Source organism: Triturus cristatus, chromosome 2_2, assembly GCF_964204655.1.
Source record: "Triturus cristatus chromosome 2_2, aTriCri1.1, whole genome shotgun sequence".
Lineage (NCBI taxonomy): Eukaryota > Metazoa > Chordata > Amphibia > Caudata > Salamandridae > Triturus > Triturus cristatus.
In genome coordinates, this window is record NC_140582.1 from 1258672439 (window position 1) to 1258697464 (window position 25026).

Sequence of the window (25026 nt, forward strand, 5' to 3'; positions counted from 1 at the left end):
TATCTTCCTGAAACTAAAGGTTTGTCAGAACTCTTTCCCTTGGGCAGCGGTCGATTTCTTCACCAACGGGCCAAGACGGGTGTCACTACACTAATGCAGGGCTGATCCCCCCCCCTTGCCTCACTGGCTCTCCGTTTCACTAACCCAAGGGCCGTTCTGACAACATGTCCCGATACTGAAGGATTCACTTTCTTGGCCTCAGATGATATCGCCTTCCTCCAGGAGTCGCGTGGTCCGGAAAGAGCTCCTCAGCGTCGTTCGATTCCACAGCACGGCCTTTTTCCGTGGTCAGAATCTCTCGTTGATCGGTCAGTACAGCGGGCTCCACCAATCCGGGCGGTACTTTGCGGCAGTGCAGGGAATGGATCCAATTCTTTCTGTTGGAAACTCGCACAGCCGTCCTTGTTGCCAGCAAGACTTGCTCAGGGCCCACCCATCTCGGCTCCAGGCTGTTCGTTCTGTCGAAGATTTTCAGCATGACATAGTCTCCAGGCCGGAGACTATGTCCTTCGCCGGTGGACCGATCAGGGAGCGCCTCCCGGACCTGTTGATGAATGGAAACCAAGTTATCCGTTAACTGTGCCAGATAATCATTCATCATTACACAAGGTACATCATACACAGTCTTAGGTTTTGGTGGACCCCAAATATTCATTGGACGTCCGAAAACAATCTCATACGGTGTAAGACCGATTCGAGAGTGCGGTACCGACCTAATTGACAACAATGCCAGCGGTAAAGCGTCTGGCCAAGTCAAAGACGTTGAAGCTTGAATTTTAGCGATCTTGAGCTTCAGTGTACCATTATACTTCTCGACTAGTCCTGCAGATTGAGGGTGGAATACTGCATGGAACTTCTGGGTGATGCCTAGACCCTTCAGAACATACTTTATAACGTCCGCTATAAAGTGGGGCCCGTTATCACTCCACAGAAGTCTACAAACGCCATATCGAGGGAAGAACTCCTTCAACAGCATCTTAGCGGTAGTCATTGCAGTATTGTCTTTCGTAGGGTAGGCCTCAACCCATTTGCTAAAGGCGCACACCACTACTAGAACATACTTCAAATTGTTACAACGCTCCAGCTGGATGTAATCCATCTGTAACACCTCAAAGGGTGCAGTAGGCGTTACGAACCCTCCTGCTGGGGTCCGAGTCCCCTTTCCTGGGTTGTACCTCAGGCAGATCATACAGGTCTGTACCACCCTCTTTGCCGTGCTAGCAATCTCTGGATGCTCCCAGACTTGGGTAAGCAATTTGACAATTGCGGAAGCTCCAACATGTGCTAGCCCATGTGCCATCTGAACCATAGGTTGTACAAAAGCCGTGGGCAATTTCCATCGATCCATCTGCTTATTTCTCCAGCAACCCTCATCATCCAATTCTCCCTCACTGGACCATTGCTCCCGTTCTTTATCAGAAGCGGTCCTCTGTATTTCTCGCACTTCTTCCTTCGCATCATGCCATCTTTCTACTTGTGACTTCACTACATACATGGCAGTAGCACCGGGCTGCATCGCAGTCTCCCGCGCCACTCGGTCTGCTAACGCATTCCCTTCTCCAACTTTATCGACTACTTTCCTATGGGCGCTACATTTAATGATAGCAATTTTCTTCGGATATGTCAATGCAGTTAAAAGATTATGAACTAACTCCCCATGCATTATTTGTACTCCATGCGACGTTAAGAACCCTCTTTCCTTCCAGAGCAGGCCGAAATCGTGCGCTACTCCGAAGGCATAGCGGCTATCTGTATAAACATTCACACACAATCCTGTACTGAGCTCACATGCTCGTGTTAATGCTATCAGTTCCGCTGCTTGAGCTGATTTCTGTGGTATGCGTGCTGTCTCCACTATTGTTTGCAATGTGGTAATCGCATACGCAGCCGAAGTCATACCATCTGGTAGCTTCAGGCATGACCCATCCACCCACAGTTCTCCATCTACATCTGAAAAGGGCGTATCCTGGAGATCAATACGACCCTTTGTTTGTTCCTCGGTCATGAGGATACAATCATGTGCTTCTCGTGCCTCAGACCGAGTCTCGGGGTATGGCAACAATGTGGCCGGATTTAACGTCACGCACCTCTTCAACGTGATATGAGGAGCCAAAAGCGTCAGCTCATATCCCGTTAAACGGGCACTGGTCAAATGCTGCGTCTTTGTCTGATTAAGCAGGGCATTAACAGCATGGGGGACTAATACCAACAGCTTATGAGATAACACAATTCCCTCGCTCTGGCGTATTGACACAGCTGTCGCCGCAACCGAGCGAAAACAACCAGGCAATGCTCGGGCAACAGGATCAAGTACAGCCGAAAAATATGCACAAGGGCGCTGCTTATCGCCGTGCATCTGCACTAAAACTGATAATGCACATCCATCTTTCTCATGCACATACAACGAAAAAGGCTTGGTATAATCAGGTGTTCCTAATACTGGTGCTGAACAGAGGGCCTGTCGCAGTTTCTGAAAGGCAGTGTCACACTCATTCGTCCAGGGGAGCGGGATAGGTGTATCTTTTGTCAAAAGGGCTAACAATGGCTTGGCTATATACGAAAACCCTAATATCCACTGCCTGCAAAAAGAGACAAGACCCAAAAATGCGCGCACGTCCTTCTGCGTGGACGGCGTCGGTGTATCCAGAATCACTTGAACACGGTCTGGTGTGAGTGCACGCCCCTCCTTAGACAAAAGGTGACCTAAATAAGTCACCTTTGGTCTACAGAATTGCAACTTTTTCCGAGAGACTTTGTGATTGTGGGAAGCCAAAAAGGAAAGCAAAGACAACGTACTCGTTTCACACAACTCCGGGGTGTCAGCCGCCAGCAAGATGTCATCGACATATTGAATGAGGGCGACACCCTCGGGCAGAACAAAGGAGTCCAATTGTCTTTTCAAGGCTTGACTGTAGATGCTAGGGCTTTCCGTATAGCCCTGGGGAATTCTACAAAATCGGTAAGACCTATTATTGAGAGTGAAACCAAAAAGGTATCGACTATCGGGATGAATGGGAATTGAAAAGAAGGCATTTTTCAAATCAATAACAGAAAACGTGGTCGCCGTAGGCGGGACCAAAGTAAGCAACGTCGTGATATCCGAAACCACTGGGTACTGAGGTATCACGATCTTGTTTACTTCTCTCAAATCAATGATAAACCGATAGACTTTGGCATCCGTATCCTTTTTCAGAATGGGTAGAATCGGGCTATTACAAACATTATAGGGAACTTCTTCCACCACTCCCACCTTAATCAAATCCTGCACAATCTGTATAAGAGCCTCTTCCCCCTCCTGCGAAATACGATACTGTGGAAGGCGTGGTAACACCGCCCCCTCCTGGACACTAATGTGAACAGGCGGAATCACCATCTGTCCCACATCAGTATCCGAAGTGGCCCACAGAGCACGGGGGAGGGCAGCTAACACAGCATCTTCTGTAGCCACACACATCCGTTCAGACAGGGGGTAATTGTCATTCAATATCACCCGCACTCCAGCAGGGGAACACCGGATCGTAGCTCTGAAGTGCTTCAGCATATCAAGGCCCATAATATTATCCGGCGTGTTCGGAGCTAACAAAAACGGACAGGGTGCAGAAAAGGAATTAACCCAAAATGTAAGGGGCTGCGAAAGAGGGCTTCGGGAGAGTGTTCCATCAAACCCTACCGATGTAACCATTAAGCCAGATGGGGGAGCCCTCGGAACCAATTGTTTAGACAGCGCACTACGAGTCGCTCCTGTGTCCACTAGGAACTGATCAGTGGAGCCCAAAACCTCAGCTGATACGTAAGGACCCCTCTGATCAACTGGCACCTCAACTGATTCTAACCCCCATCCAACGCATTCCTATGCATGCTGAGAATCATGATACCCAGACCGGTCAATCCCCGACACTTGATACTGATTTTGGCGATCAAAAACATTAGACCTATCTCGTTGCTGCCCAGCAAGGTCAAAACGAGCGTGATCAGTAGAATTCCCTCTAAAATTCGAGAAACCCCCTCTACCTCTGGGGCCACTCTGAGTGTGTCCCTGACCGTGCCCCTGCCGTGAAGCATGCAACTCTGGGCATTCTCTGGCCCAGTGCCCCGATTGCTTACAATACGCACATTGATTCCTATTCAGATCAGATCGGCCCGAGGGAGGACCATAAAATCCTCCCCTACCTCTATTTACACCCCGTCGGGGCGGACCATATACTTGTGCTAACATCACCTTCGTTTTTAAATCCTTCGATTTCTTTTCCTCCTGCCCCTTCGCTTCTAGCTCCTGGCGCTCATAGTACTGAGCTATAGTCAGAAGGGCTGTCGGGGTCGTAGTGGACCAAGAACTTTCACTCGCTTTGAGGCGAGCTGCAATTGCCGGTAATAAATTCGCCACATATTTGTCAGCAAAAAGGTGCCGACCCGTATCATCCGTAAGGGACTGACCACTAAAATCATGGAACGTCTCCTCAAAGCGCGTAAAGAAATCTGCAACTGATTCATCGGCTTTCTGCTTACACGAGGCTAGCATATTCCAGTCAATCTTTTTAGGGGGAATGATGGTCTTCAACTTAGTCAAAATAGCAGCAGGGAGATCTAAGATAATCTGAGGTGGTTTCTGCGCGGGCTTTCTCTCCCTATCCTCATCCTCAAGCTCAGCCCACCGAGCCTTAAAAGCGGCAACATCATCCACCTTCCGCACAGATCGCCACATATCTGGTGGTAGAATAAGCCCAAAGAACAAATCTATATCTGCTAAGGTCATAGTACAAGAATTCAAGGCCCCCTCGACTTCTTCGTAAAAGGCCGCTGGATTCTTGCGGGGATCAGGCAACGCATTCTTTAATGCCATGACGTCAGCCCTGTGCCAGGGAGTATAAACCCAATTATACACAAAATATCCCTTAGCATCGGCGGAGGTAATATCCGAGCTAGTCCCCGCTCCTTTAGGAGGAACATACAAAGGCGCCGCCTCACGCATTGGTTTAGCATGCACTGGATCGCTCTTATCTGATTGAGAGGTGGATGAATGGCCGCCTCCAGTACGCGAATCCGACCGCTTTTCCTCCTCAAGATGTTGGCGCGCTTTCTCTTTAAGGTCTGCTGCCGCATCCCGCAACGCAAACAGTCGCCGAACCGCTTCAGGCGCCTTAGAGGGAGAGAAAACACCATTACGCAATGCTTTAGCATCCAATACCACATCGTCAGGTTCAAAGACGCTGGAATATTTCCGAAAGGCACCAATCACTTCATCAGAAAAGTGTCCCAAGAAATACAACCTTTCTCTATCCTGCCACGACTCCCAAGAAGCCAACAGTTCATCAAGGGATAACTTGCCCTTACATGCACGATAAGAAACCTGCCGAAGCTCACCCATTCGCTCAGCCGATAACATGGACCGCGTGTCTACCTTACTCGAACCCGATCCAGAATCTTGTGGCCTCGGGGCAGACGCGCCGACATAAGGAGGCGGAGAACGATCTAATAAATAAAAATCATCGTCATGATTATTAAGGACAGGATAGAGTGGCTGACGAACAGCATATTGACCCGAGACTTGTAACCTATGTTCTTTCTCTTGTTTCTCCGTCTGTTCTCTTTCCTCCCGACGCTTTGCTTCCTGTGCTCTCACATGATCATTCTTTCGTTGCTCTTTATCAAACAGCGCTTTCTCGCGTTTCTCTCGCTCACGCACTTCCTTCACCCATAGTCGCACACATACACTGTTCCACATACTCAATCTTACGTATATCAAACGACCCATACAACGGCCACCGTAACTCAGGATCCTTCTTGGTATATTTCCTCCATACTGTGCTGTACATTATGGAGGAAAGACCATGCTTCACATACATATCCCTATTAGGAGTCCCCTCTGGGGGAGCTGGAGCAGATTCCTCGAGGTTTAACCGGTTTCCAAAGCAGCAGCACCACTTACGGAGTGCGCTAAAAGCAGGCATGCTCAAAAATAATGCAGAATATGCAGTATTATCAAAAAAATGGCACTTAAACGTTGTGCTGGTCAAAGTTACACAGTTCCGGAGAAATATCTCCACATTACCTGCCTATATGTGTTGCAACGCATATATTCTCACAATAATCAATACAAGATATGACCGGTCATCACAAATCAAACTCAAATAGCCAACCCAGGCTTCAAAAACTCGGAGCAAGTACCGTACAACGGTTCTTACCAATCAAGAGTCCAGATTCCAACTGCCAAGCTCCAAACTTCGCCCAAACGGCTGTCACGGCAGGACCGACAGAAGAGGTCTCAGTCGAGGACCGGCGCCACCCAGATGGTCAGGTCGGAAGGGAAGGAAGAAAAACCTCGGGATGCCAGGACTAAAGTGCCTCTGGCAGTGATCACATCCCCGGCCAAATTCCTCACCTTCGTCGCGACCAATCCTTCGAGCATCCGAGTCGCCGATGAGCCCCACGTGACGGGCGCCAATTGATGAATACAGGCCCCAGCTAGGCCCGCAGGACACAAGGGTTCGCTCTCCTGCAATGGAATCTATAAGGAAGTTGGCACGGAAACTGCAAAGTACAAAGACAAGGTTTATTAACCCTTAAGGGTGGTCCTACAATCCATACAATACCCTTCAGTATTGCATAGAGTAGCACAAAGAACTTGCATACACGGTCCCCCTTTATACACAACAGAGGGGCTCATAAGTGGGAGGGCACGACATGAGACGAGGAATGTTACCTTTTATGGACATTTGCAATACTAGATCGATATGTGGGCGGAGCTGACATACTCCTTAAGCTCGCGAAAACATGGTCAAGCAAGGACTAACTGATAACAGATGTGGTCAAGTCTGGGCATGCGCCAGGCGGACAAAGGAACTATTTATAGACTGTTACTAGGCAGATTACAAGAGCAACTAACACAAAGATAAGACTCTCCTCGTGTTGAGCACGTGGAGACATGACAATACAAAATGGAGTCCAGACTTCAGTCAACATAACAAAAGGAACATGTGTAAGGAAGGAAAATTCATGTCTTTAGTAAATGCTTAATCACATTGAAGTTGCAATTTACAACACCCATGGGACCACTGTAGTACTTGTGTTACATCACCCAGGGAAGACTGGTGCATAGGTCTCTTTTGGTGTCAGGAATCGTCATTGATTTCAATGGAAATCTGCTGCAAAGTGCTGCTGCCATGGAGAAGAAAAGTGTCCAGTGTAATTTAAGCCTAGATCGAAGATGGGAGGAACCTGAAAGCAGAGGGGACAGAGTCTGGGTCACTTGTAAGTGACCAGGGGTATGATTGACTCTTCAGACACGAGGACCAAGTGGTGTCAACGATGACCAGGAGCTGGATTTGAGCAGTCCCACGAAGGATGTCGAGTGCTGCGGTGTCGGTGGCCGGATTGGACCCAACAAGCCTTGGCAACAGCAACCCACGCAGGAAGAGAAAAGATGCTTCGGTGCGGACCAGCAAGGTCCGGGGGACTCACCAAGTGGTGGAAAGTCAAGGCACGTCTGGAGCAACCACAGAAGCCCAAGGAAAGTCAAAGTTGCCTTCTCAGGGACCCACCAGTCGACGGACCAGGGATCGCGAAGGTACCTCGAGTGAAAACACAAAGGGCCGGCTCATGGAACACTTGTGGGGGCATATTAACTACAAACAGCAATAAACATCGCAAAGCGCGCTTAGCGCTATTACATTTATCGCCGTCTATCACTGGAATTTATTGCCCAGATAGCACGTTATTAACAACGCATTTCTCCAAGGCGATAAATATTCCAGCAATAGCGGCAAAATGCAGAAATATTGCTGGAAATCCAGCGATATTCCTGCAGCGATAGGGAAATCCTTGATGATAGGGAGATGTGGATACAGTCAGAGAATCCACCTCTCATTATATGTATAGCTAAGTCTGGATTTTTGCAGACGTTAGCTTACGGCGATATCCACGGTTAGCGCGGATTGTCATGTCGGTATTGGTATCCTGGGCCACCTTGATATTAGGGAGAAGTGCAGTTGGCGATGATTCCTGTGTTGTTTTCGGAGGAAACGCCTACTTTGCAAATCATTAGAAATGTGAAGCGAGGCATCGGGAAAACAGCTGCTAACATGCGCTAATGCATGTTAGAACCGCCTTGTAAATAGGGTGAAAATGTTATCTCTGCTTTTTTGGCTATTAAAGCCAAAAAAGCAGAGATAAGGCCCTTGGTAAAATGCCCCGTGGAGTGTAGGCCAGCATTCTTCAGTGGAAAAGGTGTTCGGGGTCTCGGCTGCAAGTAACCCATTGCACAGCTTCAAGGAACGTCGAGAAGCTGATGCACTTGTAAATGTGCACGGTTTCCAGGGATTTTGGTTTCATGGTACCCATGAGAGCTTTGGGTCACAGCTTTGCTGGAGACTCGGGTCAGCCTTGTGGAAGTCTGGAAATCCACCTCCTGTGTTGCAAATACTTCAGAGTGCGGCGGGAGCTTTGGAGATGTAAACCGGGCAGATGCGTCTATGGTGCCTGCCACGCAGGGGAGTAACTGCTTTACTCCAAGGGAGATTCTTCAGGCATCTAGCGTCGTGCAGATCGTCAAAGTTCCAGGATTCAGTATCAGAGTTTCGTCCAGGTGTAATCTAAAGTCCTTTTGCCAGGGGTTCCTATCTTATACCCAAGGAAGGGGTTTGGACAAACTCTGGGGACCCACCTATATCTAAGTAAGGGGTGCATACACCACCTTACACAGGTTTCAGTAGCAGACCTGTGGTGTCATTTTGGAAGGCTTCCCATGGTGGCATAATACATGCTGCAGCCCCTGGTAGGCCTCTGGGGTACCTATGCCCTGGATATATAGGATAGCATATACTAGGGACTTATAATGGTACCCCAGTAACCAAACTGGAGTGTACCTAAAGTACTTGGAATCATTTTAGAGGGGAGAGCAGATAGGCTGGGGCCCTGAATAGCAGGGTCCCAGCCAAACTAAGTAAAAAACGATCAAAACACCAGGAAAAAAGTGGGGGCAACCATGTAGTCAGATTCCACCTTCCTCCACTGATGTTCTGTCTCCAGCACTGTGTGGCAGTGACACATCAGTGTCTGGAGGTGGAATGTCTGCCGCACTGTATGGCACTGACACTTCAGGGGGCAGAGAGGTGGATGTAGTGGTAGCGGCATAATGCATCAGCATCAGGCCTTGTGGCAGCAATGCCATGAGGATGGTCCTGAGTTCATTGAGGAACCCAGCTTCCTCTTGCTGATGTGCAGCTGTGGCAGCTGCTCTTTCTGCCTGCGTCCGCTCCATGGCCTCCATTAACCTCTGCATGTGTCCCAACTCTGTGACAGCTCTATAGCCATTCTGACTGGACAGTTGTCAGCGATGTCAGCCATGGTCCGTTGGAGAGAATGTAGTGGACTGTGGGTGTCTGTTAGGGACTGTGAGTGGTCCCTAATGGGACTTAGACACCCATGTATATGGCATCTAGTTTGGCTGCCATGCGGTTGAACCCCACCCGCACTTGTTCAGGCAGATTCTCCTGGCTCCCCAACACACGGCGTTGGAAGACCATGTGTTCTTCGTGGGGGTCCTGGGAGGCAGCCGTGGTGGTCGGTGCTGCCTGCTGCTTGGTCTGTGCAGGGGGGGTCTCCTCGTGGCAGCTTGGCTGCCCTGCTCCTGGAGGTGGGGTGCGGAGGCTCTCCACAAGCTGTTGGAGGGCGTCGGAGTTGAGGCTATGGTTGTCCTCTTCGTCATCAGAGAAGAGAGATTCGGGCTGCTGTGCAGGAGGTGTTGGATTTCCCTCTGCAATGTGAAGTGGAGATACAGTTTAACATTGTGTTCACATGTATGTTGACGCATTGTACATGTTTACATTCAGACAACATGACATTGTACATTTTGACTGTTTGGGGGGAGCTGCCTATTTCATGCGGAACAGTGGACATTTCGACAACATCACAGATGTGTGTTATTACTTGTACATTATCAACTCACATTTCACTGTAATGCCAAATGTGATTGGCCAGTTTCTACACACATTCGGCACCAGTTGTGTCCTGTGTTCTGTTGTGGACGTGTTCCGGTTTGTACCACATCATTGTCAATGTTGATGTGCTCTGCATGTAAGGTGTTTGTGCTGCATTTTGGGGGAGTTGCCCCTGCAGTTCTGATTTTGCATCCCCTTCTCCATTACATGCGGTGTGCCTTTGACTTCTGTGCTTATATGGTGCTGTGATGTTGCATACTTGGGTACTTTGGTCTCTTGGTGGGAGTTGAGGGTCTGAGGCATGGTTTGTCTGCAGATATGCTCTACTTAATTATGCATGTGTGCCATTGTGCCCTACTCCCCCGCGCCCCCAGTCCCTGGTCATTACTCACCCTGGTGCTGTTTTGTACGGTCATGTTGAGCAGTGTCCGGTCCCCCAACTCCTGCCACTGTCTCCCCACTGGTGATTGTGGACACCATTTCCTCCATCTCGTCCAGCTCCTCCAGTGGCGCAGGACTCCCACCTCCAGTCTGCATTGCTGCCTTCCAGTTGTTGGCAAGTTTCAGCTTGGTTTTGCGCTTGAGGTCATTCCAGTGCCTCTTGACCTCGTCCATTATCCTCCTCAGCACTCCGACTGCATTCAGCTTGTCCACGATGGACTGCCATAGTCCATTTTCTGTTGCCAATGACACAGTGGAGGTGATGAACAGTTGTTGATGACCAGAACCTGTCATTCTTGAGAATATCCCCCTATATTTCTTACTGTGTTGTGTTTAGATACTGGTCTAGGCACACAGAAGCTTGTGCCTCAATCTGACAAGTGTTTATTTATTGTACTAAAATGTGTGAGGGTATTTGCCCCTTCACCCCTTGCTGCTTTCAAGATGATTCCAGTGATCTGCAGACACATAGGCAAAGATTTACTAACATTTGACACAACGCAGCGCTGCAAGACAACTTGCTGCGCTGCATCCAATGCAGAGCGCCTATGGTGGATTCCTGCTCTCTCTCTGCGCTGGCACCCTGAGTGCCGCCTAGCGCAAACACAATGATACAAGGCACCTTGAGTTACATGCAGGGGTTGTTTTGGTGCAGGAAGGGACACCTTCCTGCACAAACACAATCCTCAGAGACATTTTCAGAGCAATTGGTATTTAAAATACCTTAGGAATTCACTGGAAAAAGAGGTTTCAGGGACGTTATAGTTAGGAATTTGCATTTTTAAAAACCTTAGAAATTCATAGAAAAAAACACAGGTTACAGGGACATTATAGTTAGGGCGACATTTCACTCACACAAAACCAGTGAAATTCAGCCGTTATAGTTACTTGAGCTAACTATATATTGCATCCCCGCAATACACTGCTGATTAAGTCAAATATTACATTACTCATGACATGGTCAGTGACATCACTGATTACATCTCAAATGACATCACTGATGATATCATCAACATAATCTCTGATGCACCAACTCACACCCCAATATAACCTATCATACACCCACTCCAAACTTGTGACTACCATTCTTGAAACCATTGACACACCAATACCAGTGCATACATACCCACTCACTGATTCATAGGTCTGCACACACATCCACTCACTCACTCACCCACTGATGGATCTGAAATCCATTTTCTCTAGTTGCATTTGGCATATCGTATTATGTTAGCATTGTGTGGCTGAACTAAATGTATTGCTGTTCGTGTTTGCGGCCTACCAAGCTGCGCCTGCAGCATTAAGGCCCACTTGACTAATGTGCCTCCATATTGGATTTCGTAATCATTGCTTGTCTGTATTTGCGCTCACGTTAGGCCTAGAAATGAAACAGCTTGCTTCAGCAGAGCATCGCAATTTGTAACATTTTCTGTGCATGCCCAAGGTTGCAGCTGCCCTTGCTAACGAGAAGCATAATTGTTTTACATTCCATCGGCTACACTTCATTATGTTCTCATCTTGGGAAGACGCTGAGATTCGGCACAGCGGCCCTGGGCCGCTGAAAACGTGACCCACTGGCAGGTATGAGCTCATCTCGCTGTGCCTCCTTTGTTCATGGCCGGCTCTGGCTGGTAGTTTTCCATTGTGGGTGTGGCCGAAGTCTCCAGAAAGGTTTATCATCTATTAGCAAGTGTTGGTTCGTCGGTCCTGTTAACACAGTCCTTTGGGTGAGGTTCTGATGGGGCTCCTCAATAGAGATATATGATAATAAACAATTGTTTTATTTTATCCACTGTCTGACCGACTCTTCGTTTTGGGAAGGCATAGCAGGTGGTTGTCGGTACAACCAGCGTGGTAATTACAGCCACGTCCTTCAGGTGGTGCACAAACAGGGACTCAGCAAAAGGACCCCTCTCCCTGTAATTGCGGCGTAGGGGCTGGGGTAGTGCCTGGTCAGTCGGGTGGATCGGAGGGCCCTCATATCGAAGACCGAGTTTGGTTCTTGCAGCTGCTCCGCCTCCCCAACCGGGTGGATCCCCAGCTAGTGGTCCTTGGCCAGAGTCCTGAAGGCAAAACCTTGGAGCTGACTGTATGGTCTGGGTGTCAGCGGTGGAGAATAACTTGCGTGAACCTGAGGGCACCAGGTGAGGGATTTGATTTGTGGAAAAATGTCTCCATTGTATGGTGGGTTAGTGAACCCTTGAGGAACACAGAGCGCTTGTGAGCAACCTGTAGGGCCAACTAGAAATTGGCCACTTTGTAAATGGCTGGGGACTGTTCGCAGGTAATCTGCCAGATCTTTGGTGAGTTTATTGGAGATTTTTGGAAAAAGATACACGGTGTTCACAGTAAGGTGTGAGCAAACCGCCGGGCAGTCTTTGGAAAGGTCCGCGGCAGGCTTCGGAAAGCTCTCGGAAAGGTCTGGAGCAACGCTATCCAGAAGGGTCCTAGATGAGGCCCGGGGAAAGTTTCGGAATGGTCCGAAGAAGGTCTGTGGTGAAAGCCTGTCTTTTGGTCTCCGGAGCGGTATATGGACTGTTCGTTTTTGTCATTTGTCATTGCTCGTTCCTTCCCCACTGTACCCCATTCTCCTTCGGTCCCCGTTGCCTCCGTGTCCCCTGCCCTTTCTTTCCCGCCGCTGCATCCCTGCGGCCCCGCCCCCTTGACACCCATTGGCCGCCCCGCTCCCACCTCCCAGCTGCTCCTCCCTCCCTCTCCCTCTCATATGGAGGCCGTGCAGCAGCCACGCAGCGGACGCGCGCAGTGGGCGCGCCGCTGGCGCGCCAAAGGCAAGCCCGTCTGCTCTCGTCTGTGCCTGGACCGCGCCCAGAGCCAAAACCCCTGGCCCCCGCCAGAGACAAGAACCCCGGCTGAGATACGACTCAGCCGCCCTCAACGCACTCAACACCGGACGAACACCCGCCTGCTACAGAGCCACCCCGAAGCGAACCCACGGACCCTTCACCTACCAAGCATGCAAATACACCTACCTCCGAACCTGCAAACCACCCACCGGACCTTGCAACAACAACCACCTCAAGTGCATCCTCCTCAACACCCGCTCCATCCACAAACACACCGTCGAACTCTGGGACCTCCTCGACACAACAGCACCAGACGTCGCCATCCTCACGGAAACCTGGATGAACGCCTCCTCGGCCCCCGACGTCGCCACAGCCATCCCGGACGGCTACAAGATCATCCGGAAAGACCGCATCAAAAAAACCGGAGGAGGAATCGCCATCGTCTACAGGAACACCATCAGCGTCACGACCAACACCGATGACACACTCTCCGCCGCCGAACACCTACACTTCCAGATTCACACCGACCCAAAGACCACCCTTAGAGGAACACTCATCTACAGGCCCCCGGGCCCGCGCACACAATTCAGCGAAACCATCGCCGACTTCATCAGCCCACACGCCCTAGCCTCACCAGAATACATCCTCCTAGGGGACCTGAACTTCCACCTGGAGAAAAACAGCAACAACGACACCACCACCCTGCTCGACAACCTCGCCAATCTTGGACTCAAGCAGCTGGTGAACACCCCCACCCATACCGCCGGCCATACGCTCGACCCCATGTTCTACTCCAGCAACCACGTCTCCTTCAACCACTCCACCGGACTACACAGGACCAACCACAGATGCATCCACTTCACCTTCAATAAGAACACATCCCACCACCGCACGCAACAGACCCCCCGCAGATGCTGGAGCAAAATATTCACAGACCAGCTCCTCTCAGCACTGAGCCAGAACCCGCCAGCCAACACCACTGACACCAACGACGCAGCCCACAACCTCGCACAGTGGATCACCAACTGCGCCGACGACCTCGCACCACTCAAGAACCCCCCAGGCATGACCAGCAACAGGAAAACTTCATGGTTCACGGACGCCCTCAAAGAATCAAAGAAAACCTGCCGATCCCTCGAAAAAACCTGGCGCCGTGACCAAACTACAGAAAACATGACAGCCCTCAAGAACACCTCCCGCAAACACCACCAATTGATCCGCACCACCAAAAGAGCGACTTGACAACAACACCCATAACAGCAAAGAACTCTTCAACATCGTCAAGGAGCTCTCCAACCCCAACGCCAACAACAACGACATCACACCGTCACAAGAACTCTGCAACTCCCTCGCCACGTTCTTCCACCGAAAAATCGCAGATATACACGACAGCTTCGGACATCAGACTCCGCCTCCAACCACCGAACTAGCGACCCCCACCACCACCCTCAGCTCCTGGACCCCCATCAGCACCGAAGACACCACCAACATCATGAACTCCATCCACTCCGGCTCCCCCTTGGACCCATGCCCCCATCATATCTTCAACAAAGCCGACACAATCATCGCACCCCATCTCCAGAGCATCATAACCAGCTCCTTCGCGTCAGCCACCTTCCCGGAGAGCTGGAAGCACACAGAAATCAACGCCCTGCTAAAGAAACCTACAGCAGACCCCAAAGACCTCAAGAACTTCCGCCCCATCTCTCTCCTGCCCTTCCCGGCCAAAGTCATCGAGAAGACCGTCAACAAACAGCTGACTGCTTTCCTCGAGGCAAACAACTCGCTCGACCCATCCCAGTCCAGATTTTGAGCCAACCACAGCACCGAGATCGCCCTCATCGCAGCCACCGACAAAATCAGAACCCTGATGGACAACAGAGAAACAACCGCCCTCATCCTCCTGGACCTCTCGGCAGCCTTCGACACCGTATGCCACCGCACCCTAATAACCCGCCTCTTCAACACTGGGATCCAAGGAAAAGCCCTGGACTGGATCACCTTGTTTCTCTCCGACAGAACACAGAGAGTCCGCCTCCCTCCCTTCCGCTCAGAGGCCTCTGAGATCATCTGCGGCGTACCCCAAGGCTCCTCGCTCAGCCCAACCCTCTTCAATATCTACATGAGCCCCCTCGCCACCATCGCACGCAATCACAACATCAACATCATCTCCTACGCCAACGATACCCAGCTGATTCTATCCCTCACCAAAGACCCAGCCGCCGCCGAAACCAACCTTCAAGAAGGAATGAAAGACGTCGCAGAATGGATGAAGCTCAGCCGCCTGAAGCTGAACTCAGACAAGACGGAGGTCCTCATCCTCGGACAATCCCCATCTGCCTGGGACGACTCCTGGTGGCCCTCAGCACTGGGCCCCGCGCCGACACCATCGGACCACGCCCGCAACCTGGGATTCATCCTGGACCCCTCCCTCAGGATGACCAAGCAAGTTAACGCCGTCTTATCCTCCTGCTTCAACACCCTGCGCATGCTCCATAAAATCTTCAAGTGGATCCCCACTGAGACCAGGAAGACTGTCACCCAAGCCCTCGTCACCAGCCGACTGGACTACGGAAACGCCCTCTACACGGGAACTACTGCCAAACTTCAGAAACGTCTACAACGCATACAGAACGCCTCTGCACGACTCATCCTCGACATCCCTCGCCACAGCCACATATCCGCCCACCTGAGAAACCTACACTGGCTCCCCGTCAGCAAGCGGATCACGTTCAGGCTCCTCACCCACGCACACAAAGCGCTCCAGGACATGGACCCCGAATACCTCAACAACCGTCTCTCATTCTACGCTCCCACCCGCCAACTCCGCTCCGCCACCCTCGCCCTCGCTACCATCCCACGGATCCGCAGAACCACCGCCGGAGGAAGATTGTTCTCCTACCTGGCAGCCAAGACATGGAACTCCCTCCCCACACACCTACTAATGACCCAGGACCATCTCACCTTCAGGAAACACCTCAAGACCTGGCTCTTCGCACAGTAGCGGCACCCCCCCCTTTCAGTGCCTTGAGACCCGCACAGGTGAGTAGCGCGCTCTATAAATGCTTTGATTGATTGATTGATTGATTGTGTTGGTCTGGGGCTGAGGCCAGTCTTCTGGTGTATACATGAGCCGACTGGCTATGTCTGGTATTGTACTTGTATGGTGAAGACACGTGTTCTGTATCATTGAGACACTAGCCGTTGGGCTGTGCTCGACACCTGCGACGGTGTTGAAAGACAACTGATTTGAATCTTGTATCTGACGGATCTGTGGACTCAGGGATGATTTTTAGATTTTTTTTCCGAATGTTCTGTAATTGTGAGTTCTGAGGCGGTGTGCTTCGGAGGTCGGTGTCGATGAAAGTGTGGATACAGTGAATGCATGTGTGAGATTCGACAGCGGTCTCTGGACAATTGATTGCAATAAAGGCACGATTGTTGTCACATTGATTATTTTATGATAGTGTGAATTTTTTGTATGCAAAAGGTTGTGTCCGTGCTTGTTTGACAATGCCTTGTTTCAGTAAATTGGGATGTTTTGGATGTTGTTGTTGTTTAGCTGGTGCGCTGTTGGAAGAGAGCCAACCTGCACCTCCGGAGGGTAACCCGAGTTTCGATATTTATGTCAAACATGGTATTGGGCCTATTATGTTTAACACGTTAGGGAATAAATATACTAAAGACAATGCTGAGATACAATGACCACTTACCGGTTCATTTGATGAACAGAAAATCAATTATTTGCAAGATAAAATGTTTGCCAGGTGAAGTCGACAGTCTATGTTTGATTCTTTGAGGGTGTGGCAGAAGGAAGCGAAGCAATGACATTTGAGGGCAGAGAAGGTGGCCAAGAGAAGAGAAGCGCAGGCTATCACACAGAAGGCAGTAGCCTATGACAGGGAAAAGACGGAGAAAGGTATAGAATGTGAGGACAGAAGGTTTAGACTACAGGTCGATAAAACCTATGTTGCTAGGGAGGAGGGGGATGAACTAATTGAGGAACTTCTAGACTCTCGCCCACCGCCACCATATGCCCCGCAGCGTATATACCCTAAAGTCCCCACTTCCCCTGCCCTGGCCATGCAGGCTGCCCCCTCCAGTGCCCATGACACTACTGCATCAACTTCCCTTCCTCAGCAAGGAGTTAATGTTGCCTTCCTTCCTGCACCATCTCTTCTCCCTACGGACCCTTCCCTCGCGCCTGTCATGATCGCTTCCCCTCCCTTCACACCCCCAGTTTTGGACACTTATGTGGCAGTGCCTGTCTCTGCGTTAGCTTTGTCTTCCGCAAGCACCACACCCCAGTCATGGATGCATGCTGAGACCCCTGCACGTGGACCTTCAGACACCAGCTGGCCAGTGGTGCCAGATCATGCGAAAAGAATATTAATGCGTTCCGCAGTGGGAACAGAGGAGAAGCAGGTTGTAGCGAATCAGGTAGCTCAGTGGGCTCGGCACCTGATCTATTGTGTGGGGGATATCTGGAGAGTGATGAAATATTTTGAACCTTTAATACAACAGTACGCTCTTAAGCATATGTCGACCACTTTGATTGAATTGTGGGAACAGTGTTGTGGGGGAGTGGCACCGCAGATTATTTATGATATACAAGACAGAGTGTATATGACAGACATGGCCCCAAACAAAGATTTTGGTAATGTATCTACCTTGGTGGGTTATAGAGGTCGATTGCGTCGGAAGATCCCACTACTGGGGACCCAGAACCCTATGAGAGAGGTGCACCCCATCTATCACCCTGAAATACCGGAATTGCGTGACTCTACAAATACAGTAATTAGACAACGAGTTGATGCTCGGTTTCAAGAACAATGGGTTTACACTCCCTGGAAGAGGAGTGAGGTTCTTGCCCTGAAGTGCCAGTTACGAGACCCGAAGAAAAATCCTACAGCATATTACAAGGAGCTAAAGGAGGTGGCCAACTCCACAGAGATGACATTGGCTGATATAGAATTATTTTTTGGTTTATTGGTACCAGTAGATACATGGAGACTGGTTCATACTCAGGATCATGTGCTAGAGCTAGGTGGTACATGGGAGGAGATTAGAGTGTGGGAAAAGGAGCGCAAGCCTGGCGAAAAACCAAAAGCAGAATTGTTGGCTCTGCCAGGTCAAATTATCACCTACATGCACTCCCTTATCCCGCCTAAGAAGGTGGATTGGGATAAGTTGACTACATGTCGTCAGAAGAAGTACGAAAGTGTGTCAGATTTCTTTACCAGGTTTGAAGGAGTATTTCTAGATTTCGTGGCCAGGATCTGGCACTGGGGGGGGAATTTGTTTGTTCATAAACAGATTTGTTAGTAATCTACTTCCTGAGATTACTACTCGACTGCAAGCTACAGAGAGTACGTGGACGACATCCTCCCCATCAGTGATACTAAGTATAGCTCAGTACCATAAACATAGAGAGAATGAAGACAAGGAAAAGGTAGAAAAGAAAACAAAAGATCGAAAAATGAGGATATTGTTACAGAAGGTTGTGAGGGGAAGAGGTAGAGGACGTGGTTTGGGTTTTGGTCCACGAGGCCCTAGGACTGGTAGGGGTGGTGCCTCGAATACTCCTCTGGGAATAAATCAGTGTGCGAACTGTAGAAAGGAGGGACACTGGTGAAGAGAGTGTCCAGAATTGCAGCTGAGAGATGAGACATTGAGAGGCAGGAGTTTCAGTGGAAGGGGCCGAGAAGGAGGGGGACAAGGAGATATGCAGAGGTAGAATACTGCACGAAATAGAGAGAGTGGGAAATACTTTGAGGGAGCGGGGGGACAACAGTACTATCATGATGACTATGATATGGATGGAGTGACAGGATTCTCACACAGCTAGGACAGCCAGGGACAGAGCAAGGGACCAGTTCCAGTGTCTGTAGATCAGCTTGGGCCATATGTTACTGAGGATCTGCAAGGCTCCACCAAGAAATTTCTAGTGGATACAGGAGCTATGAATAGCTCTGTTTCCCGCTTCCTGGCCCGATGGCAGCTCTGTCTGGCCAGAACAACATTTTGGTGGGTTTTTCAGGTGTACCGGTTGTAGCATCATATCCAAGCCCCTTTTTCTGACGCTTGGTCCATTTACAGTTGATTCACTGTTCCTATTGATGTCACATTCTGGAGAAAATTTAATGGGATTGGACTTGTTAAAAAGATTACATGCCACAATATATTGTTATCCATATGGTGTACATATGACTGTGGGTCTGCGAGTTGCTTATGCCACAAAATGTCTTGCAAAAAATGATTCTCTTCCTCCCGAGTTCCATGAGGTGCCACGCACATTATAGGCTACAGGTGACACAGATGTCGGGTTAATAGAGATCCCGCCTATTTCAACAACGGTTAAATACAATGCTAGATTGCCTTGAATTCCCCAATACAATATTTTACAGGCAGGAGAAAAGGCTTAATTGCAGGTTATACAGGATGCGATACAGTCAGGGGTCGTGGAGGAGACAGTATCGAATTTGTGTAACAGCCCTATTCTTCCCATTCTTAAAAAGGCCCCAGATGACTCTTCTGACATCATTCCAGATGTTTACCGTTTTGTAATAAACCTGAGAGAGGTTAATAAAATAGTGGTTCCTCAGTATCCTGTAGTATCTGACATCACTACTATACTGACTATGATTCCACCGACTGCAAAATTCTTCTCTGTTATTGATTTAAAGAACACCTTCTTTAGCATACCGATCCACACAGACAGGCATCACCTTTTTGGATTCTCATTAGCAGGCCGAAGTTTTAGATTCTGTTGTGCTCCACAAGGGTATACCGAAAGCCCCAGTATTTATAGACAGGCTTTAAAAGCACAATTAGACTCCCTGGAGCTCCCTCCTGGTAATGTTCTGTTGCAATATGTGGATAACCTGCTGGTGGCCTCGGATACTGAAGAGGGTTGTAAGGAAGCCACAGTTAAATGATTGTTGCATTTGGCGCAAAACGGGCACAAGGTGTCCCTTTCTAAATTTTAGTACTGTCGACAGGAGGTTGCCTATTTAGGTCACCTACTAACGAAGGAGAGTTGGAGACTAACGCCAGAACGCATAGCGGCTATAACTAACATGCCTGTTCCAAAGACCATATTTTAAAGAACAAAGGTCCTTGGCATAGGAGGAAATAATGCAAGCATTTCTACATAGACTACAATGAGCACTATGAGTAGTCTTCCAATGTCCAGCCGGACAGAGGAACATTTATTCAAACAGGATAAAAGGGAAATGAACGGAATACATGAAACAACAAGGGTGGAAAGGGGCACAATCCTGTACCGAGCTTTGAAGTAAAGGGATGGAGAGAATAGAAACGAGAAAGAAATAACAGGCAAAGAAATTAGTTGAAAGAAGAGCAAAAGGTGGCTTACATTACATGATAATCTTACGTAAGCTCATACCAGCCAACAACACAATAGAATTTACACAATGGTTAAATTGTGGTGTTTGCTAAACAAGTCGACGTTTCGATCCCTAGCTCTCAATACTATGGGATCATCATCAGGACTAGAATATGAACTGTTGCCTGATAAGTTGTTTCAAGCAGCCTGTAAAGTTGTGAGACAGGAAAAAAGGAAAAAAGAAAATATACAAGATTTAAACAGTAAATATGGTCCACCAAACTTTAAGCATATCTATTCGACAACCGTTTGGATAATGTAGAACATTTATACATATGAATAAGAAAAAAGTGGGGTGAGCGTGATGCTCGACATGCGGACAAGAATGACAACGTAGCTGTGTGCTGTAGCGCACAGTGCGGGTGGAAGACCCATATGGTTAACAACGGTGAGGGAGCAACACGGGATGTGAAATTGCCCAGTGTTGGCAGTGAGAAGGATGCCAAGAAGGCGTATGCGGGTGGCGAAGGGCGCGATCAAACATGCCTGGAGATGAAGCAGGAGAGTGCTTAGTGCAGTACCGGGATAAAACGTTGAGGACGATGACAAATGTGGTGGTATGACAAGAAGCGGCGCGGTGATGGCGGAACATGCTCGTTGGCAAAATAGGTGCGTTCGGAATGTGAACCGTGAAAAAATGCTGACCGGACGCGGCGCAGTGATGGCATTAAGGACTAATGAGCAACCGAGGTGCGCTGACCTGGCGAGCAACTCAGCGTGTCGTAATTGGCCCGTCCGTGTTAGCGATTAGCTGAACCTACACGTTGTCCTCCTTAACTTGGCTGTATATGATAAACGCCATTTTGAATACTGTGGCGGCCATCTTAGATCATGAGCGGCATCGTGGCCGACGTGCCCTTTAGTCCTTTGTCCATTCCACTGACCACTCACATCTGCCCAGCAACAGGATATTTTTAGTACTGGTCAAGCCACACATGCGCAGTTCTCACTGACCTGTATACCTTCAGGAATGTGCCGCTAACTGACCAGCGGGTTTGAAACCCTCCAATGAGCTGGCAGTATTCCAAAACATGACCATGTATGTCTCTAAAACTGCGTCCTAAACTTGTGCCGCCTATCTTTTATTGCCCCAAAATTGTATATAAACGGGGTCACACCGGTGTTCGGTGTGATACCTCTTGCAATACCGAAGGGTGCTGTTTGAGTGTACCACCACCCCATGGGGTCTTAATAAACTTGTTCTTTGCCTTTTACAGCTTCCGTGCCAACAGTTCTTTTGTGTATGGGGGTAATCTCTGGAGCGTGTAGGCCTTGGGAACCCCGGAATACTTCAATTGGCGACCACGAAGGGACTCATCGGCGACTCGGATGCCCGAAGGAGAGGTCGTGACGAAGGCTTGGAAACTCGCCATGGACGCGCACTGCCACGAGTGACCCGAGTCTTGGCTGCCAAGGTGTTTTTTCCTTTCCTTCCGATCTGACCTTCCAGGTGGCGCCGGTCTCCGACTGAGTTTTCGAGTGTCCGCTTCACTGAGAAAGTGCCGTTTGGCTGATTTGGCTTACAAGACCTTGGCAGTTGGAATCTGGACTTTTGAGAATTGGTAAGCTTTGTGTTCGGTAAGGTAGTCTTCGGACGCTTACTGATGTCCTGAGATTTGTGTTCGGTAAGGTAGTCTTCGGACGCTTACTGAAGTCTTGAGATTTGTGATCGGTGAGGCAGTCTTCGGACGCTCGCCGAATTTTGTGAACTTTGATCTGAGTTAGCTAACATTTTGAATTTGTGATCTTTGAACTTATATGTGTAGTGCACTTCACATAGGCAGGCATGTAGAGATGTTTCTCTAACCTTGTTTTTTCATTTGAGCGGCACAATCGTGTGAAGAACTGTAAGTGCCATTTGGTCTGGTGTCACGCTTTTGTGATACTTTTCGAACATGCCTGTTTTCAGCAAGCTCCGGGGAATGTGTTGCTTAGGAGATGATGCATCAATTAGGTTAGCGGAATCACAGCCGGCTCCCCCAGAGGGAACACCAAATAGGGACATGTATATCAAGCACGGCCTTCCACCTATTATGTATAGTAAATTATGGCATAAGTACACTAAGGCCGATTCCGAATTGCAATGGCCCCTACACGGGTCATACGATTTGAGTAAAATCCAATTTGTCGAGCAATGTATGTTTCAACGTAGGTCTAGACAAAATATGTTTGATTGTGTACGAATGTGGGAGAAAGCGGCGCGTGAACGAATGAAGCGTGAGGTTGCCTTGGCGGATAAAGAGCAGCGTAAGGCTGCTCGGGATAAGGCTTTACAGCTTGAGGAGAAGGAGGTGCAGGAGAAGAAAGAGAGGGAGGAACGGGAACGTAAATTGCAAACGATTGGGCAGTTTCCTATTCGCCGACCGCTTTATCCTGTCCTTAATAATGAAATTGATGATTTTTCTTTGTTAGATCGGTCACCGCCTCCGTACGTTTCACCGACGGCTCCGGCTGCGGACTCCGAGGATGAGGGGCAGATTCAAGTGAGCCAGAAAGGGGTATCGGCTCTCAGGTTTACTGCGGAGAGGTCCGCTCATTTGCGCGGTTGGGCTCGTAAAGTGAATAAGCATTGTGTTACTCAGGAACAGGTGGTAGCGGAGAAACAGGGGTGGTCGGATCTTGAATTAATGTATTTCTTGTCCATTTTAGCGGATGAAGTTGTAAATGCATATCGTGAAGTTTCTGAAACGTTAGAACCTAAAGCTTTGTCGGTATATCGTGAGAATTTAGCTAAAGGTGATTTTGATCTTACAGATGTGGATGACCTGTTCAAACATTTGATCGCGCTGCGGGATGAGACGACGTGTTTGCGCCAGGAACTGAAACGGAGGAAAAAGGAATCCGAGCCGGGAAACGACGGGGCGGTTAAGGAGTGTTCTCTTCGTGGTTCAGATAAGAGCTCTGCGTTGCATGTTATGCCTATGCGTGAAGCCGCGCCTTTGTATGTTCCACCAAAAGGGGAAGGTACGGATGATGATAAATTGTCAAAGGATGCGAAGGGATATTTTGTGTATAATTGGGTATATACACCATGGAATAGAGCAGATGTCATGGCACTTAAAAACTCTTTACCTGATCTCCGAAAGAACCCAGCGGCATTCTATGAGGGGGTAGAGGGGGCTATATCGTCTTGTGTGATGACTCTTGTAGATATAGATTTGTTTTTCGGGTTAATTTTACCACCTGATATGTGGAGGCAAATTCGTAAAACTAATGATGAAACGATTTTGGGTGGAACCTGGAAAGAGATAAATGCTGCAGATTTAGATAGAGAACCAGCATGTAAGCCTTGTCAGCTAATTCTAGATCTTCCGGCAGCTATTTTGCATAAATTGAAAACGCTTGTTCCTGCCAAAAAGATAGATTGGACCATGTTAACGTCGTGCAAGCAGAAACCAGATGAAACAGTCTCAGATTTCTTTACTCGCTTTGAGGAGGCATTTCATGATTACAGTGGTCAATCTTTAACTGACGATACGGGTCGGCATTTGTTTGTAGATAAGTATGTGGCTAATCTCCTACCAGAGATTGCAAAGCGATTGAAGTCGAGTGAGAGCTCCTGGGCCACGGCGACCCCTGCGTCCTTATTAACTATGGCTCAGTACTATGAGCGGCAGGAAGTGGAGGCTAAAGAAAATGTAGAGAAAAAGACGAAGGAATTGAAAACGAAGGTGATGTTGGCACAGGTTCGGGGAACACAGAGTAGAGGGAATGATAGAGGTAGACGAGGTGGAGGAAATGCGTCGTATGGTCGTACGGACATTGCGGAGGATCAGTGTGCTTATTGTAAGGAGTTTGGGCATTGGGCCGATGATTGTCCGGTACTTCGTGAACAGCGTAGTCAGCGTGGTCGAGGCAGTGGAAGGTCAAGAGGAGGTTATACTGGAGCGAGAGGTGGCGGAGGTGATCGTAGACAGGTTGAGGAGAGGGGCCGTGGTCAGGACGAACGAAATACGTTTGATAGACGGAATCAATATCAGATTTTGGAAGGAGAGAATGTGGAACATCAGGATTATGTGCATGCATAGGATCGCGTAGGATGGGGTAAGGAATCAGTTGAAGTGCCAGTAGATCAGCAAGGTCCATATGTAACAGCGGGTATTTTGGGTTCTACTGATCAGTTTCTAGTCGACACAGGAGCTACTCGTAGCGCTCTGTCGAAAAACTTGGTTCCGAGGGCTCCCCTGTCTGGCGAAATGGTTACGTGTGTAGGGTTTGATGGCACACCCTCCCCCAGCCCATTGTCCAAGCCCCTTGCACTATGCATTGACAAGTACTTTAGTTTTGGCCAATTTTTGTTATCGCCCCATACCCCAGATAATATCTTGGGTATTGATTTACTCAAATATTTTCGAGCAACAATACGCTGCGCTCCAGAAGGAGTGCGGGTTATTCTGAATGACAACTACCCTGATCCTGATGACTGCCCTACACGTGA